At 39.6% G+C, this 20,355-nt stretch overlaps 1 protein-coding gene across 2 annotated transcripts in view; it reads left to right on the forward strand.

The window, feature by feature from the left end:
* Positions 1-20,355, forward strand: part of nr3c2 (nuclear receptor subfamily 3, group C, member 2) — a 327,259-nt gene that overhangs the window by 66,346 nt on the left and 240,558 nt on the right. The window lies entirely within an intron of this gene.

A 20,355-nucleotide genomic window follows, 5' to 3' on the forward strand; every position in this document is an offset into this window, starting at 1 on the left:
TCAACGTTTCAAGCATAAGCCCTTATCAGGCATCCTGATGAAGGGCTTATGCCCAAAACATCGATTATCCTGCTCCTTGGATGCTGCCTGACCTGTGCTTTTCCAACACCACAATCTCGATCCCCAACATCACTCAGAGTTGTCCAGAGGTTAAAATACTCAAATGCTGGCACACGTATTTGAAATGTTTGTGAATACCTGCTTTTGCCTCACTAGAAGAGCTGTCAACCTATGCCATTAGTCTGACTTTAGCTTGGTGACACATCTTGTATCGTTTGTCAGATTAGACTTCTTTGTTAATTTCCCTGCAGAAAGACGCTAACAAACTGCAAGGTGTACCAGGTGTTAGACTTCACTAAACGCAAAATTTCATTGATGGACCCTATAGCTATCTAGGCTTTAGACCAAAGTTGTGGCATAATTAGAAAATGGTGAAAAGGACTTGCACTTACATGGCTTCATATTCTTTCCTAACCTTAGGAAGCACAAAATAAGTTGCAATCATTTAATGATTATTGAAATTGTCATTGTTATTACTAGCAGTAGTGTGTGCATTAACCTATATGAAAAAGAAATACTTTCACTTTATAATACGGGGAGATTTTTGCACTACATCGTTGAGAGAATTTCCAGCTGCACAAAAATAAACCACAAAATAGTGCTCTGGAAATTTATATTTCATTCTGGGAGCCAGTTGCTGATTCAGTTTTAGCAGACAACCTCAGAAATAGTGCAGACAAAAAGTAATCCTCCAGCTCTCACCCTTCACACCCAGCACACTCCTGATGACCCAACCATGCTAATTCATGTCATTTCCCCTTTGCTCAACTTTATGGCTCCTCATGCCTGCCATGCCAACCTCTGCCTGCTACCCAGCCTTCATGGCAATTTATCATCATGCCAACTTATGCCAAGCTAAATACCATTGCCAACCACCATTTGCCCTTACATCTACTATGCCAATCAACTAGCATCCATCATGAGCAGATGTCAGAGTTGAGATGAGATAAACTAAGGTTCTTAAGTGTCCATTGAAGAATTCACTATTTTAATAAGAGCATGATCATTCATAAAATATTATATTTAACTTCTGATATTTCTTTACAAACTCAAGCATTACAATTCATTGCCCCACTTCAAAAATCAGCAGCTACTTGGCTCTGTCAATTGAGATGTACTCCAATGTGATAATGGAAGGTTGTGGAAACAATCATGCAACACTAATCCAGAATGGTAGCTCTCAATCTGTTTTAATAGAAAGAGTGAAATAGTAAGCATGTGATTTTAAATAAGGCCCTCAGAATCTTTTTCCAAAAGATTCATGAACGGGAGTTTTAAATGCTTTGCAGCTTGTCAACTTGCCTTGTCAGGTCTGCTGACAATTATTTTCACCTGTCTCATTTGACAGTTTGTAATGTTTGATGGTGAGGAGATGGCACTAGGTGCAAGGACAGGAGGTCAGATGAGTAAAACATATGGTCATAGGTTGTCTTGCTTCTATCCCCTGTCCACGTACTAATTTGCCTAGCAGATAAACTAAACATCGAGCTTTTATCTTCCAGGAATTTCAGTGAATGGGTGATGTTAGAAGTTGTCCACAGGGCTATACTATTAGCCCATAAAGAAAATTAGATTTCAGAGGACAAAAAAAAACTAGGCAGTGCACCACACAAATCCTTCCAATACCTAATGAGGACAACAACCAGAATGGCTGCAGGAATTTGAAAACATTAATCCTGGAGTTCAAAAGTTCTTTTCATCCATATTAAGGAACAATGCTTGATTATTTTCCAGACTCCATATGAGCCTTGCATATAACTTGTGCACAGTGTGACGCTGTCTATACTGGAATGCATAATGTAGTATGCTTCACATCTCAGGTGTGTTGTTCATCTCTGAAACTAATAGTGTGGACGTTATTAGATTCACGACCCTCATAGCTAATGAATGCATAAATGACTATGCTTTGCATCATGGGTACCTGAAGTTAACTTGTTTGTTAAGCTAAATGTTACAAACATCTTGACATTATGTATTGTGCTTTAGTTACCTGCCATAAAAAAAAGGTCGTCATGGCTGGGTAACAACTGTGCCCTAACCTCAACTGGATCTGTCTTTTGTCTGGAATCAATCATGTAGATATGTAGAATGCAATGCATTGTCTTTCCTATTGGCTTAACTTAAGGTGCTGTAATGGACTTTGTTTATGCAGTGTAGAATGGTGTGTGGCGGCTGTTTTGTTTTAATGTATAATATTCTTGTCCATCGCTCAATAAAATTACAACGTGATCAGCTTTCAGTTATGAAACTTGTGAGAAAGGGCAAAGTATTTGTATTGAATATTGATCTTGCTAGAGTTAAGACTTTTTCCAACTTTAATAAACACTTCAGACAGGATCATGAATGTTTCTTAAGTCATTTGTGATCATTTTTGTTGTGCTGTAACATGATCAGGACTTACTTTTTAGAAAACGCTCATTTTTAAAATCCAGATTGGCAGTGATTTTAACACCCTGAACAACTTCTCTTTCCAATCCTCCCACTTCCTCCAAACCAAAGGAGTAGCCATGGGCACCCGCATGGGCCCCAGCTATGCCTGCCTCTTCGTAGGATATGTGGAATAGTCCATCTTCCGCAGCTACACTTGCACCACCCCCCACCTTTTTCTTTGCTACATCGATGACTGTATCGGCGCTGCCTCGTGCTCCCACGAGGAGGTTGAACAGTTCATCCATTTTACCAACACCTTCCACCCCGACCTCAAATTCACCTGGACCATCTCCGACTCCTCCGTCTCCTTCCTAGACCTTTCCATTTCTATCTCGGGTGACCGAATCGACACAGACATTTACTATAAACCGACCGACTCCCACAGCTAACTAGACTACACCTCCTCCCACCCTGCCCCCTCTAAAAACGTCATCCCATATTCCCAATTCCTTCGTCTCCGCCGCATCGGCTCCCAGGAGGACCAGTTCCAAAACCATACAACCCAGATGGCCTCCTTCTTCAAGGACTGCAATTTCCCCCCAGATGTAGTCAACGATGCCTTCCACCACATCTCTTCCACTTTCCGCTCCTCCGCCCTTGAGCCCCGCCCCTCCAACCGCGACCAGGACAGAACCCCACTGGTCCTCACCTACCACCCCACCAACCTCCATGTACAACGTATCATCCGCCGTCATTTCCGCCACCTCCAAACGGACCCCACCACCAGGGATATATTTCCCTCCCCTTCCCTATCAGCGTTCCGAAAAGACCACTCCCTCCGTGACTCCCTCGTCAGGTCCACACCCCCCACCAACCCAACCTCCACTCCCGGCATCTTCCCTTGCAACCGCAATAAATGCAAAACTTGCGCCCACACCTCCCCCCTTACTTCCCTCCAAGGCCCCAAGGGACACTTCCATATCCGCCACAAATTCACCTGCACCTCCACACGCATCATCTATTGCATCCGCTGCACCCGATGTGGCCTCCTCTATATTGGGGAGACAGGCCGCCTACTTGCGGAACGTTTCAGAGAACACCTCTGGGACACCCGGACCAACCAACCCAACCACCCCGTAGCCCAACACTTTAACTCCCCCTCCCACTCCACCAAGGACATGCAGGTCCTTGGACTCCTCCATCGCCAGACCATGGCAACACGACAGTTGGAGGAAGAGCGCCTCATCTTCTGCCTGGGAACCCTCCAACCACAAGGGATGAACTCAGATTTTTCCAGTTTCCTCATTTCCCCGCCCCCCACCTTGTCTCAGTCAAATCCCTCGAACTCAGCACCGCCTTCCTAACCTGCAATCTTCTTCCTGACCTCTCTGCCCCCACCCCACTCCGGCCTATCACCCTCACCTTGACCTCCCTCCACCTATCGCATTTCCAACGCCCCTCCCCCAAGTCCCTCCTCCCTACCTTTTATCTTAGCCTCCTGGACACACTTTCCTCATTCCTGAAGAAGGGCTTATGCCCGAAACGTCGATTCTCCTGTTCCTTGGATGCTGCCTGACCTGTTCCTTGGATGCGCTTTTCCAGCAACACATTTTCAGCTCTGATCTCCAGCATCTGCAGCCCTCACTTTCTCCTCAGTGATTTTAACAAACAAACATTAAGATGCTGGAGTTATTTTTGTCTAAAGGGCAAAAGCTGTTGAATTCATTGGATGAACAAAACTTAATGTTGGCAAGTGACAGGTAGTTTATTGCTGAAATGGGATGAAACATGGCTAACTTGTTCATTGTTAAAGTACTATTGTTTGGAACCATTATTGCATGTTTGATGATGCTTGTAAACAACCTCTTCACATCCAAGTCATATAAAATCTTTACATAATAAAACCTTACCTCTTTATCTATGTTTTTGGTTTCTATCCTAATATATCCTTAACATGGCTGAGTGTATAGTTTTGTCTGATAACATTCCAGTTTACTGTACTAAAAGCAAAATATTAAAGTAAGTTGTTACTGTTGCTATAAATTTCAATATTCCACATAGTTGCAGATACCTTTTATCGGGACCAGTTATAGAGACAGTTATAAGGACAATGAAGGAGGTGTGCTTTTACATTGACCTATTATTATCCATTATTATTTTTTAAAAATTGGGAAAGCAAATTTCCTCATCTTTTTCTCAACCAATGAATTGAATATGCTAGAACAACATTGGACCAGATTATACCTTTACAATCCCGTTTCCTGCAATACCTGGAATAATGGAGAAATAAGTGTAATCCTCATTCCTATGAGTTCAGATTACGTTTCACTGGTGTCTATTTGCTAAAACTTTGTATTTAAATAAAATTGACTGAAAGAAATTTCTGAAGATTGTTTGTGGACATTACTATCAATACTGTAAAGTGGACAACTTGTAAGAGAACTAGCTTGCTGTGCACTACCCTATATGCATCTGTTCTATTACATTGGATGAATACAGGGCTCCCACCAATGGTTTCCGATTAAAATATGTTTCCTGTACTGAATAACATCTGATTGAATGTTATTCTGATATTTGCAAAAGATAATTCTAGCAATTCATTTTTGAATAGTATTTAAGTGAGCTGAGTGAAAAATATAATTTGAACTCCTTTTTTTTTCTAAAGTTGATTTAGATTTAACTATTTCTAGCAATCATATTGCAGAGCAATTGGTCTGTGCTGACATAAAATTAAATGCATCTTACAGCAAGATCTAATTTCAGTATTTCCAAGATGTGTTTAAAATGTGTAGTTTTTTTATAGTTATATGGAATGGAATTTTCAAGGGGTCTGAGCAAAGTAGGCATTGGCGAGTGAGCAATGGTGAGATTTGTGACAGAATTGAATAAGAAGTCTGGCGAGGCCAATCTTGACGTAGCATTTTGCTCCATGTTTTATGCTTTTGACAAGCGACCTGGCAAGTTTCTCACCAGGCTGTCATGATTTGCCAGTTCAGAGGATATTTTCTTGCTAAATGCCTTGCTAATAGCCCAACTCATCTTACAATATTTCACTTCCTATCTTACTAAATGGGCAAATCTAGCTAGACATTGAGGAAAATTCACACAGATAACAGAGTGGGTACCTGGCAAATTCAGCTCACTGCTTATTCCAAACTGAGCGAAGATGTTGCAGGCAATAGTGAGAGTAGTGGAGCACGAGGCTTGGTGGGGAGTACAGTAGCAGAGAAAGAATTAATATGAGATATCAGACAGAAGATACTGCCACTTACGCTGGCAAAGTGGAGAAGATCATTGATCTTCTGGGCATTCTTCCAAATGGCTGATACTGCTCTAACCTGGGTGAACCTCAGACTAGGCTAGCATGGCTCTGTGTTGCAACATCCATTGCTGGCCCCCAGGAAGAGGAAGTCCTACCTGTGCAATACCCCCATTCAGCAGGACCTCCAAGTGTCTCCCTACAAAACAAGGTGGTGATTTTCCCTTGTCTGTCATATCTGGGGCAAATTTCAGGAACCCACATTGGGCATCTTCAGATCAACAGTGCTCATTGGGTGCAAATGGGTTGATGAAAGATGGTGTGAGCACGAGTGATGCCTTGAACTCTGGGATAATCGTTGATTGATGAGTTGTTCTGGGAACAGTGGATGAGTAGGACAGGGCTCGAATCAGGCATTATGTATGCCATAGGTTTAAGGTGATTAATGAGATGGGTTTGGCAAGATGAGGCAAGAAGGTTCGCTTGGCCCCTTTGCAGAAATCTCTCCGAAAAATCTCTCTCAAAGCAACTTAGAATTAACCAAACAAACATGAGATTCAGCCCATGACCTGCAGTTATCCAATGTATTGGTTGGGGCACCTTTTGCTTACTATAAAGTTAGGAATTGTTACACAAATTCGCCTTTAGAGACAGGTGAAGTATAAAAGAATAATGTATTTTATTTATAATTTATTTCTGACAGATTTAAGTATCTAACTGCTGTGAAGTCTGAAACACTGTAACTGTAAACCTAGTTCAACAATCTCCTAAGAACTTTTCCTTTAAAAAACCCACATAGAATAATGAATTCTAACAATCAGATAGTAAATAATCTTTACTCTAACATTGTATATTTAAAGCAGTAATGTTTATTTAAAATCTGACATGATGCTAGCTGTTTGCAGTTGCTCCATGACTTTCTAGAGTTAGATTTTCATAATGTGTACTTCAGATGCTGCCTTGCTTGCTGAGAGCATGTTATTGTAGGTATTCTATTACAACCTTCTGATCTCAAATTTGTTAATTCCTTAACTACACACAAAAGGATGAATTAAATAGTGTAACTTTTTTGTCATCCTCAGCCCCATTGCTGGTTTAGAGTACAGTATTACTGAGTAGTTTCAAAGTACTATAGTTCCATGCATTCTGTACCTTCTTTGACATCAACAGTAGGATGATACTTTGCCAAAGATTGTTTCAATGAATTTTTTTAATCAGAATGCCTGTGTACTTTAAGTGGAATGCTAATGTACATTTTATTGTTAAATATAAACTGGAGAAGCTAAGAAGTAAAACTTGGCTCAGGTTTGAATTTACTTTGTGTTCATACAGTGAGAAACATCAATGAAATTGATCAATTTTAGTCTGTGCATTTATAATGGAATATGTTTGAAGCCAAAGACCATGCCTTTACAAATTTTCAAAATATAATCTTCAACAACACAATAAAGGCTTGTCTGCTCATGGGTTTAACAAGTACTGTAGATTGCTTACTGTAAAACATGGCAAGGTGCCAATGTGCTGCTCAAGTTTCACTGTAATCTGGCAGAAGCTCAGGGATTTCAGTGCTTTGCTTTTTCTGTCGTGATTTCCTTTTCAGAATGGCGGTTGAAATTGCAATATTCCACAAATCACATTGAAATGTGTTGTGAACGTGGAGGTATGGTTGGTTTTTGCATTTAGCCTTTGATTTTAAATACAGCTGAAATTACTTGTATAAAGTCACTTTTCCCCTTTGAATTTAAGATAGCGAAATAAATGTAGATTCAGAAAATCACCGGATAGTTACAATGAGAAAGACCTTTTGATCCTCATCTTCATCCTCAGAAATCAGAATGAAAATAGGGACCAAGTGTTGTGCTAGAACATACCTGTCTGGAAGTTTTTTTAGCCCATAATTTTGGAATTAATTGATGACTGCCATGATGAAAAATGTCAACAGATGCTGAAATGGACACTTGCAGGTTTAGCACTTAAATACAGATTAGAACCAATGACATTGATAGGACTGGCTAAAAGAATTTAAACAGGCAGAACTGAATTAATGATTAGATTAGATTCCCGAGAGTGTGGAAACAATCCATTCAGCCCAACAAATCTACACCGACCATCTGAAGAGTGACCCACCCTGCCTAATGCACCTAACACTGTGGGCAATTTAGCATGGCCAATTCACCTAACCTGCACATAGAGTCATACTCTTTGGTCCAACCTGTCCATGCTGACCAGATATCCCAACCCAATCTAGTCCCACCTGCCAGCACCTAGCCCATATCCCTCCAAACCCTTCCTATTTATATACCCATCCAACTGCCTCTTAAATGTTGCAATTGTACCAGCCTCCACCTCATTCTCTGGCAGCTCATTCCATACACGTACCACCCTCTGTGTGAAAAAGTTGCCCCTTAGGTCTCTTTTTTATATCTGTCCCCACATCTTTGGATTGTGGGAGGAAACTGGAGCACCAAGAGCAAACCCATACAGACACTGGCAGAATGTGTCCACACAGACAGTTACCCGAGATTAGAATTGAACCCAGGTCCCTGGCCATGTGAGGCAGCAATGCTAACCACTGAGCCACCGTGCAAAAGCAGAACCTTCAAGCAATAATAATCTCAGGATTACTATTTGACCACAGGAAAAATTGTATAAGATAAATAAAGTCAAGGACTTAAATGCATGGCTCAAAGATTGTTGTTTCAATTCATGGGGCATTGACACCAGTACTGGGGTAAAAGGAAGCTAGTATGGTGGGACAGGCTTCAATAAACCATGTGGGACCAGTGTCATGGCAAGTAAGTTAATGAGGGCTGTAGAGAGGACTTTAAAATAAATAGAGTACAGGAGGGTTCTGAAGACATTAGCTTGCAAAGCAAAAAGACGTGGTGGCATTGCAGTGCAACTACTTAGGTAAGTATATTCAGAGTGGGATAGGAAGGGACACAGTGTACAAATGTTAAAAAAAAAAATAGGGTAAAGGGTCTTTAGTGTGCCTAGTATTCGGATAACAATAAATGAATTAAAGCCACAATAGAGGTTAATGGGTATGTTCCTATAATCAGTATGGAGTCATAGTTACAAGGAAGTCAAATCTGAGAACTAAATATTCAGGGGTATGTGACTTTCTCAAAAGAACAGATAGAAAGGAAAGGACAGTGGCGTAGTTTTGTTGGTACAAGGTGGAATAAGTATAATAGCAATAACAATGATCTTAGACTCACTGAATCATAGAATCCTTACAGTGCAGAAAGAGGCAATTGCCCCATTGAATCTGCACTGATGCTCCTCAGAGCATCCCACCCAGGCCCACTTTATCCCTGTAACCTCGTATTTACCATGGCCATTCCACCCACATCTTTAGACATATTGGATCATAAGATATATAATCAATCTGGTTGGAGGTTAGATATAACAAGAGGAAAAAGACGTGGGCAGGAATGTCTCTAGGTAGGCCCTTAACAGTAGCTATAGAACGGAAGATAAGTCATAAGATAATGACAGCATGTGAGAAGGGCAGTACCTTACCATGGGTGACTTTAATCTTCATATAGATTGAGACAGTCAAATTTGCAGAGATAGCCACAAGGAAAAATTCATAAGATGTATTCTGGACATTTTTCTAGAACCAGATATTGTGGCTCCAAGTAGGGGTCAGGCTGTTTTGGATCTGGTAATATGTAATGAGGCAAGTTTAAGAAAACAATTTCAGTGCGCACGATCCTGTAGGAAATGATTACCACAATATGGTAGAAGTTAGCATTCAATTTAAGAATGAGAATTTTGGATTGCAAACAAGGTAAACAAGAGTAACTGTAGGAAAAATGAAAGCAGAGTTGGATGGAATGGAGGTATTTTTGCAGCACAGACGATTGATAAAAATAATTGCAGACAGATTTTTAAAACAACATGGTGTGGAGGTGCCAGCTTTGGACTGGGGAGTACAAAATTAAAAATCACATAACCCCAGGTTATAGTCCGACAGGTTTATTTGGATGTATAGGCTTTCGTAACACTGTTCCTTCATCAGGTAGCTAGTGGGTAGGATCATAGGATACAGAATTAATAGCAAAAGATCATAGTGTCATATAACTGATGTGATGTATTGAACAAACCTAGATTGCTATTGTCTTTTATCTTTTAGAATGAGTTGCAGATTTTGATTCACTAATATCTAAGGCCCAGAACTTCTTTCAAGTCACATTCCCGAAATAATTTAAGGTTTTATCAAAAAAGGTGACATCTCAGCTCAGACAATGCACTAAAGGTTAGAGTTTGTATGTATTCCAATCTTGAGTCAAGAGTGGTTCTATTTCCAAAGTAGGAATTTATAAAAATGTCACATAGATTATTAAAAAAATGACTGCCTACAAATTGTGTGCTTTTTGAACAAAATAGTATGTATCTGCAAATACAATTCTGCAAATGCAAATTCACCCCATAGACTCTTATTTGCATGTGTCTGTGTGCACAAGCACGCGCTTGATAGTGTGTGAGAGAGTGTGATGCCTGTGAGAGGGTGTGCACGTGTGTGTGTGTGTGTGTGTGTGTGTGTGTGTGTGTGTGTGTGTGTCTCTGAGAGAGAGCGTGTGTGCGTGCACGCACACACACACTTACTTTGGAAATAGAACCACTCTGACTCAAGATTGGAATACAGACAGACTCTAACTTCACACCTTTAATGCAGTGTCTGAGCTCAGATGTCAAGTTTTTTAGTAAAACCTTAAGTTATCTCGGGAATGTGAATTGAAAGAAGTTTTGGGAGTTACGTATTAATGAATTGAAAACTGCAACCCATTCTAACAACTATCTAGGTTTGTTCAATATATCGCATCAGTTGTATGACACTATGATCTTTTGCTATTAATTCAGTGTCCTATGATCCTACTGCGCTAGCTACCTGGTGAAAGAACGGTGCTATGAAAGCTTATGCATACATATAAACCTGCTGTTGTGTGATTTTTAACCTATTTTTAAAAAAAAAGTTCATGACTCGCAGCAAGCATATATCCCAGTGAGGAAAAAGGTTTCTAGGAATGGGATAAGCCAATGAGGATTAGCCAGGGAAATTTAACCATAGCATCAAATTGAAAGAAAATCATACAGTTAGAGGATTAGAAAATTGAAAATAAACAACATTTGACCAAAATCTATAACTGGGAAGAAACTAATTTTTGAGGGTAAACTAGGAAGCAATATAAAAATGGACAGCAAGAACTTCTTTAAATATATAAAAAGAAAGAGAGAGACCATAGTTAACATAGACCCCTTAAGGAATGATATTAAGGAAAAATTATAATGGGAAACCAGAAGCTGAATAAACACTTTGTATTACTCTTCATAGTAGAAGACACTAACAGCCTTCCAAAAATGCTAACTAATCAAGGAGCAGAAAGTGGGTAGGAAATAAATACAAACCAATTGTTAAAGTCGAGGTGCTCGGCAAACTAATGGAGTTAAATGCCAATTGGTCACCTGGGCCTGATGAGTTTTATCCTTGGATAGTGAAGGAAGTGGCTACAAAGCTAATAGATATGGGCTGTAATCAATGCTCCCTGTAAGTTGTGCGGCTGCACAGCCACTTGCGGGCTACACTCATGCCGTTTCCCATCCAGATGTTTTAACTTCCCTTTCCTTAAACTGTTACCTTGTACAGATACTGGAGGTTCGCAAAGCGGTACAGAAAATTAGAAGGAACATTAGTAGTAATCTTCCACAACTTCTTAGATTCTGAAAAAATCAGAGGATTGAAAAACTGCCAATGTAAATACTTATTCAAAAAGGGGAGGGCAACAAAAATAAGCAGGTAACTATAGGTTATTATTTTAACATTTGTCATTGGAAAAATGTTAGTATCTGTTGTAAAGGATGTAAAAGCAGAATGTTTAGAAATACAGAATACAATAAAGCAAAGTCAGTACGGCTTCAGTTCTAGCAAATCTTTTAACAGTCTTTGAGGAGGTAAGATGCAGAATAGATAAAGGCAAAGGAATTCCAAAAGGCATTTGATGATTTATTGCCCATAAGACTACTTAATAAGATAAAACGCATGGAGTTAGAGGTACTATAGTATCATGGATGGCTGTTGGCTCTTTAATTGAAGACAGACAGTTTGGATAAAGGGGACTTTTTCAGGCTATCAATCTGCAATAAGTGGAGTGTCTCAAAAATTAATGCTAGGACAACAATTATTTAAAATATAAATTATTTATTTAGAGGAAGATAGTAAATGTACTATAACCATGTTTGTTGATGACAGTAAAAATAGGTGTGGTTGGCACAAAGAGGCAGCAGGAAGATATAGGCAAGTTAAATGATTGGGCAAAAAAAACCTGGTAGATTGAATGTAAAGTAGGAAAATGTGAGATAATTGGCAGGAAGAACCGAATAGCTGAATATTGTTTAAACGGAGAAAGACTGTAGAAAACTGCAGCACAGGAATTTGGAAGTCGTCATGCAAGAATCACAAAATGCTACCATACATGTTCTATGTTTAATAGAGAGACAAATGAAATGTTGACCTTGGAAGTCTTGCTAAAACAAAGCTCTGGTAGACCATACCTAAAATAAAATGAATAGTTTTGGTCCCTTTATCTAAGGAAAAATACGCTGGCATTGGAACAGTCCAGAGAAGTTTCATTAAGCTGATCTTGATAATTCAACAATTTTCTTATGAGATGAGGTTAAATAGATTGAGTACCTCATTGAAACATATAAGATTCTTAGTGTAGATTCTGAGAGATTGTTTCCCTTTGTGGAAGAGTCTTTGATCAGAAGTCATATGCAGGTACAGCAGGTAGTGAAGAAGGCTAATAGCATGCTGGCCTTCATAACAAGAGGGATTGAGTATAGAAGCAAAGAGGTTCTTCTGCAGCAGTACAGGGCCCTGGTGAGACCACACCTGGGGTACTTGTGCAATTCTGGTCTCCAAATTTGAGGAAAGACATTCTGGCTATTGAGGGAGTGCAGCATAGGTTCACGAGGTCAATTCCTGGAGACTTTATATATAAATACCTTTTCTATGTGAAGATGTGTTACGTGTGGATTATCTTTTTGTGTACATGGTGGTCTCACTTTTTTGTGTTTGGGATGATGTAATTTTTTTAATACAGTAAATCCTCATTTAAAGTTGCCCTCTTTGTTCTTGTTTCAGTATAATGTTGGTATGTAAATGTGATGTGCAATCACATTGAGTGTTGCAAGATTCATTTTAACAATGTTTCCTGTGCAAACCGAATGGCATTTTCTCCACTCTCCAACTATGTTGCAGTTTCTTCTGTCTGCATAACTCAACCGCATTCTGCTTTCCACTCGTGCACATGCATTCTATTTTCAAACCCAGATTCCACCTGAAGCTGGACCTCTGATATTGTGGAAGAATAAGTCCCCATGGTTCGAAAGTGCTTGGGCTTCTACAGTATGTATTTTAAAGCTTTCAAATGTTGTTCCTGTCTCGCTGCTCACCTCCAATTGAGGACTTAGAAGACACAAGCAGTGGGCAGAAAATTTATTTAATATTTGATTGTAAGAGCCTCAGTACTCTTGGATCTTGTAATTTCATGACATCAGAACTCTAATTATGTGTTGAATTTGGATCTTAAATCTGGAACTGAAGTTTTGTTGAAGAATGAATGAGAGGGTGGTCAGGGAAGGTTAGAAGATGCCAGCACTGAGAGGTCAGGAGTGGAGATAAGCTAGAATTGGGAGGCTGGGGAGGAGGAAAGGCAATAACACAGATCTGGAGCAAGGAAGGCGCCAATCAGGTCGTGTAGGAAACAGGAATCTCTTGAAACTCAATAAGAGACTGCAACTTTAAGGTCAGGACTGGAGAGAAGCAAAGAGTGTATCAATCATCAAGATCAGTGAGCAGAAGTTTAAAAAGCAGGCATGAGAGCGATGAGGTACTATAAGTAACAGCTTCCATTTTTCGTTCATATTTTAAATTATATTTTGATTTTAAAAGTTATTTCATTTACTAATGTGGGAATTTATGAATATAAACTATTTCAACTTAGAGGGGAAGCATTTCAGTTTTTTTTAAAAAGGAATGTCCTATAGAACTCTTCTATATTTTTAAAATTAGTTAATATGGGAACAAGTGTTTAACTTAAAATTATGATTGTTAGGAACCCAACTACAACTTTCAATGAGGACTCATGGAATGTGGCTGCTTTTTTTTTGCATATGTAGATTTAAAATTTAATGGATTTTGGGGCTTGCATTTTGTATAATCATGCATCCTGCTCATTGGAATGAAATTTCAAAAGATTGGACATTCCTGATCTAACTCATAATTTTTTTTGTTGTACTGTGGAAATGTATTATAAAATGGAACCATAAGAACTAAGAATAGGCTACATAGCCTCTGGAGCCTGCCCTGCCATTCAGTAAGATCATGGCTGATTACAGTTTGGTCTTAACTCCACTTTCCTTTTGTTTCCCATGACTGTTGACACCCAAAATCCAAGGATTTGTCTAACTCAGCTTTGAAGTTGTCCAATTACTCATCTTCCACTGCCCTCTGGGTTAAGAATTCCAGAGATACCTCTTATGGAAAAAGAAATTCCTCCTCATTTTGAGAAATGTTTGGTGACCGTTATACTGTCATCCCTGTTTTGAAGTTTCCCCATGAGAATCAACAGAGTCATCCTTTCAAGCAATATGAGAATCTTGCATGTTTTAATAGCTCTCCAACACTCTTCATGATTTTATTACAAGATTCTAAATGTCCTGTTACCTTGTTCTTAATATTGAATTTTGCCATTTTCCAAATGTTAGTCTAATTCACCTACAGAATCTCACTTTCTATTTCCCTCTTTCCTTGAATAGGGGTTTTCCCTTTGTAGTTTTTCAATCTGCTGGGACCTTTCCAATATCGTGAAGATGCATGACTTTCTTTTAAGTTCCTTCCTTCCTTTTGCCCTTTTGATCTGCTGTTATTGGGATGCATTTAATGTATTCTAACATGAAGATAGATACAATATATTTGTTCAAATTCTCTACCATTTCCTTCATTGCTTTTGTTCATTCCTAGTGTCAATTTCTAAGAGACAAACATTTGCTTTAATTGCTGTCTTCCTTTTGTATAAACTTTTATTGTCTGTTTTCATATTTATCCCTAGCTTGATATAATATAATTTTTACTTCTATTATTTTTATCATTTATTATTTTCTGGTATCTGGTGCTATTTCAGTGGATATTTAAAATCCCAATTGCCCTTGCATATCTGCCAGGGGTATGACCAGTATTCTTCCTTCAAATGACATTATCAAAAAGACTAACTGATCACAAATTTTTCTGCTGTTTAATGCATTTACTGAATGTAAAATGACCCTTATTCTGTCATCCTGTCGTTCCATATTTACCTCCAGTCACTCCACTTCAAATTGTTTATTGTGTATGAAGTATTTTGGATCTGAAGATGTGATAATAAGTCTTTCAATCAATCTTTGAAGAGGCAAACTAATAATTATTCCTTATTGTGTGCAGAATTATAAAAGAGAGACATGCATTTGTATAATATTTTTTGAACCTCGGGATATTACAAAGCCAACTAAATACTTTTGATGTGTATTCATTGTCATAATAAAGGAGCCTTGATATCCCATTTACACACTGCTAGCTCCCACAAAAAGAAATGTGATAATCTCCAAATGATTTTGTGTGGTGTTGTTGGCAAATGGATATTGGCCAAGGGAAGAACAATTCTGTTCTTCATTGAATAGTGAAATGACATTGAATAGTGAAATCACTTGAGAAGACACACAATCCTAGTTGATGTCTCATGTTTTGAATCATGGGATAGAGCAGTGTCATGACAGAAGTTTAAGATTTTATAAAGTCACCCAATTTACTTCTCTTTCAGATACTAATTGATAGAAAATACAGGTCAAATTTCTGTACAGAACAAAAATTATTATTCATAATAGGCAATTGGACCTTACTGAAAGTAAAGAGTTATAGACCATTGGCTTAAAATACGTCTAACTGAAATTCTAATCCTCTTATAAACTCTTCCTTAACACAAATAGAAAATTGGACAGGGTAATCTAAGTGATGGACAGAAGGGAAATAAATGGAGAAGACAATTCAGTAGTCTTTGTTCCTAAGCTCTGCTGGGCTGCACATTGCTTCCATCACCTTTCTCCAAATGCTTCCACTGGCTGTCTCCCTTCTCAACAGTTTCTGACTTTTCAGTTAAAAGTTAAAGCTTACAACAGTTATTGCAGGTTAGATAAACTGGTTTTCTTCAAATTTACAGTGAGTTTTGATTGCAGATAACCGAGGTACCACTTCTGAGATGATGAAGAACTGAACCCATCTCTCTGTCTGTCCCTGTTTCTGTAATGTGTTCTTAGCTTCAAGTTGTTCAGTTACCCAAAAATCAACCATACAGTTGTTGGCAGGCAAAACGGTCTCTGTCAGTTTTAACTGGTCACTAGTCCTTAGACTAATCACCATTTTGTAGCCAGTGAAAGCTGCATGAGTATAGGCCCATGGCTCCAAATCGTCTACAACAAAACTTCAATTGCTGCCTGGCATGGGAGTCAGATTACTTCCTTTTAAAACTAAAGCCACTCTTTAGCACACTGGTTTTAAACAACTCTTTTTCATTTCAGTTCACAAGTTTGAAAAACACAAAATAAAACAATATGGTCCTTACTCTGAAGGACAGCACCTCTGACAATGAAGCACAACTTAATACCATCCTCCATCAGTAAAGCACTGCCTCAGTACTGAAATGGTACAGTAAAAGTTTCCCATGCACTATACTCTTCCTGTGTCAGACTTTTAAAAATATTTACTCATGGGATGTGGCATCACAGACAAGCCAACATTTGATAATTATTCCTAGTCCTAATTGCCCTTCAGAAGGTATTGGTAAACTGCTTTTTTTGAAACACTACAGTCCATGTGCTATAGATTGATCCATACTGTCCCTAAGATTTTGACTCAGCAACAATGTAGGAATGGTGATATGTTTCCGACTCCAGGTGGTGAGCAACTTAAAGGGGAACTTGCAGGTGGTGATGTTCCCATGTATCTGTTGGTTTTGTCCTTCTAAATCGAAGTGATTTGGGGTTTGGAAGGTGCTGTCTAAGGATATTTGGTGAATTTCTGCAATATATCTTGTAGATACTGCACACTGCTGTGACTGAGCGTTGGTAGTGGAGAGAATGGCTGCTTGTGAATATGATGCTAATCAAGCAGGCTACTTTGTCCTGAATGGTGTCAAGCTGCTTTAGTGTTGTTAGACTCTCCATCCAAGCAAGTGGGCAGTATTCCATCACAGTCTTGACTTGTACCTTGTAGATGGTGGAGAGAGTCAGGAAGTGAGTTACCCATCACAGTATTCCAGGACTCTGACCTGCTGTTGTAGCCAGTGTGTTTATCTGGCAAGTCCAGTTGAGTTTCTGGTCGATGATAACCCCAAGGATGTTAATAGTGCAGGATTTAGTGATAGCAAAACAACAAGGAGTAGTGATTAGATTGTTATTTATTGAAGAAAGCTATTGCCTGGGATCCATGTGACATGACTGGTGCTTGCCACTTGTCAGCTCAAGCCTGGATATTGTCCAGATACTGGTGCATTTGAACATGAACTACTTCAGTAACACTCTAACACTTTTTCTATCACATATGCAAAACTTTTTGTGTGTGTCGTGATGGACACATCACACCAATTATAAAACAGCTTTCATAACGAAACAAAAAAAGTTCCTACTGTTAACAATTTATGGAGAAAAGAACACACTTTAGTTGGAGGGTTGTTTTGGTGCAATGGTAGTGTGCCTACCTCTTGGCATACAGTATTTAGGGTGTAGGTTTGCTCGCTGAGCTGTAGGTTTGATATCCAGATGTTTCATTACCTGGCTAGGTAACATCATCAGTGGCGACCTCCAAGTGAAGTGAAGCTGTTGTCTCCTGCTTTCTATTTATATGTTTGTCCTGGATGGGGTTCCTGGGGTTTGTGGTGATGTCATTTCCTGTTTGTTTTCGGGGGGATTGATAGATGGTATCTAGATCTATGTGTTTGTTTATGGCGTTGTGCTTGGAGTGCCAGACCTCTAGGAATTCTCTGGCATGTCTTTGCTTAGCCTGTCCCAGGATACACGAACACCAGCTAGCCACAAAAAGACATAACCCTCTCTCCCTCGTAGCCCTACACACTGAGGGAAAAAAAACACCATTTCGACTGGGACAACACATCTATCCTGGGACAAGCTAAGCAAAGACTTGCCAGAGAATTCTTGGAGGCCTGGCACTCCAACCACAACGCCATAAACAAAAACACAGATCTAGATATCATCTATCAACCCCTCAGAAAATGAACAGGAAATGACATCACCACAAACCCCAGGAACCCCATCCAGGAGAAAGATATAAATAGAAAGCAGGAGACAACAGCTTCGCTTCACTTGGAGGTCGCCACTGATGATGTTACCTAGCCAGGTAATGAAACGTCTGGATATCAAACCTACAGGTCAGCGAGCAAACCTACACCCTAAACCTCAACCTGAGCTACAAATCTTGCAAATACAGTATTTAGATTCTTGGAAGCTGTGCCTGTTGTGAATCAATGGTAGTGTACCTATCTCTGGGCCAGAAGGTTGAGGTCCCACCTGCTCCATAGTCTGCTCCACAAATTCACCTGCACCTCCACACACATCATCTATTGCATCCGCTGCACCTGATGTGGCCTCCTCTATATTGGGGAGACAGGCCGCCTACTTGCGGAACGTTTCAGAGAACACCTCTGGGACACCCGGACCAACTAACCCAACCACCCTGTGGCTCAACACTTCAACTCCCCCTTCCACTCCACCAAGGACATGCAGGTCCTTGGACTCCTCCATCGCCAGACCATAGCAACAATACGGTTGGAGGAAGAGCGCCTCATCTTCCGCCTAGGAACCCTCCAACCACAAGGGATGAACTCAGATTTCTCCAGTTTCCTCATTTCCCCTCCCGCCCACCTTGTCTCAGTCAAATCCCTCGAACTCAGCACCGTCTTCCTAACCTGCAATCTTCTTCCTGACCCCTCCGCCCCCACCCCACTCCGGCCTATCACCCTCACCTTGACCTCCTTCCACCTATCGCATTTCCAAAGCCCCTCCCCCAAGTCCCTCCTCCCTACCTTTTATCTTAGCCTGCTGGACACACTTTCCTCATTCCTGAAGAAGGGCTTATGCCCGAAACGTTGATTCTCCTGTTCCTTGGATGCTGCCTGACCTGTTCCTTGGATGCGCTTTTCCAGCAACACATTTTCTGCTCCATAGTCTGGTCAGACACTTCTGAAAAAGATTGATTTTTTAAAAAAATCTACATATGTACATTGGCAGCAGAGTAATACATTTTGAATGAAGGGTAAGAATGCTTTTCTTAATTCAACTAGTTAAGGCAGGTGGGATTTGAACCCAAATAGGCTGGCCCAAAGGTAGGATCTACCACAGTGCCACAAGTTCCACTTTGCAACAGAGTGTACAATGCTGCTGTTCTTATAAGACATCGAGTTACTTGGATGACATAACAGGAAATGTTAAGTTCCATTTATAACACATTTAAACTTGGATCCTGAGTGGAGAATATAATGATTCACTAAAGGCAATGACATTTCAGTGGCACAAAATTTAGATCAGGTAGTATTTAGAGGTCATTGGCTGATGTAAATCTATTAATAGACTGTATTTCTCTGCCTTCCTCATGTGAAAGGATTACTCCAGCCCAAAGAATTTTCATTGATATTGACAGTGCTACTACTTGGTACAGTATAAAATATGCTCCAGTGCAATATTTAAATTGATTTTTATGCAATCTACTTTGGGACATTTCAGAATTGTAATAAAACTATGAATGCATGAATTTCTTTCAGCATTTCTGAGTGAGAACATAGAATTGCCCCTGCAAAATTGATCAAAATACCCACTTTTCATCTAGCACTTTAGACCTCAGCTGAAATATTGTTCACAGTAGTAGGTACCACACTTTTAAGAAGGATATGAATGCATTGGAGAAAATATTTACTACAGTATTTCAGGGATGAGAAACTTCAGTTACTAACATGGATTGGAGGAGTTGGGACTGTTCCCCTTGGAGACGAGAAGGCTAAGGGCAGATATGGTAGGAAGTTTCAAAATCTTGTAGACTCTTGACAGTGTAGATAAGGAGAAACTGTTCTAAAATGATAACAGGATCAGAATGATAGGTCACCGATTTAAAGAAATTTTTGAAAGAGGCAAATGTGTTGCGAGGAAAAGGACTATTTTGCACAGTGATTAGTTACCGTCAAGATTGCAGTGTCTGGAAGTCTATGGAGACAGGTTCAGTTGAGGCATTCCAAAGGGCATTAGATTATATTTTTGAATCAAAACAATGTGCAGGGTTACCAGGAGAAGGCAGGAGAATTATGCTAAGTCATGCTCATTTGGAAAGCTCGATGAAGGCATGTTGGATGAAATGGTCTACTTCTGCATCATAACAATGCTGTGATTCTGTGATCCAATACCTGAAAAATCTTGATATCATCACTGCACCATCTATTTCTTCATGAGCCAAAAGAGCAAATGTCACATAATTGCCACAAAGAATGCCAATCGTGATGAAGTCAAGTGGTAATGCTGTATCAAATTTCTGTTACCCATCAGAGAGCTCTACAAAACATTTCCAA

Source organism: Chiloscyllium plagiosum, unplaced genomic scaffold (genome assembly GCF_037043375.1).
Source record: "Chiloscyllium plagiosum isolate Xiang-an unplaced genomic scaffold, Cpla_swu_hap1 HiC_scaffold_1, whole genome shotgun sequence".
In the NCBI taxonomy this organism is placed as follows: Eukaryota; Metazoa; Chordata; class Chondrichthyes; order Orectolobiformes; family Hemiscylliidae; genus Chiloscyllium; species Chiloscyllium plagiosum.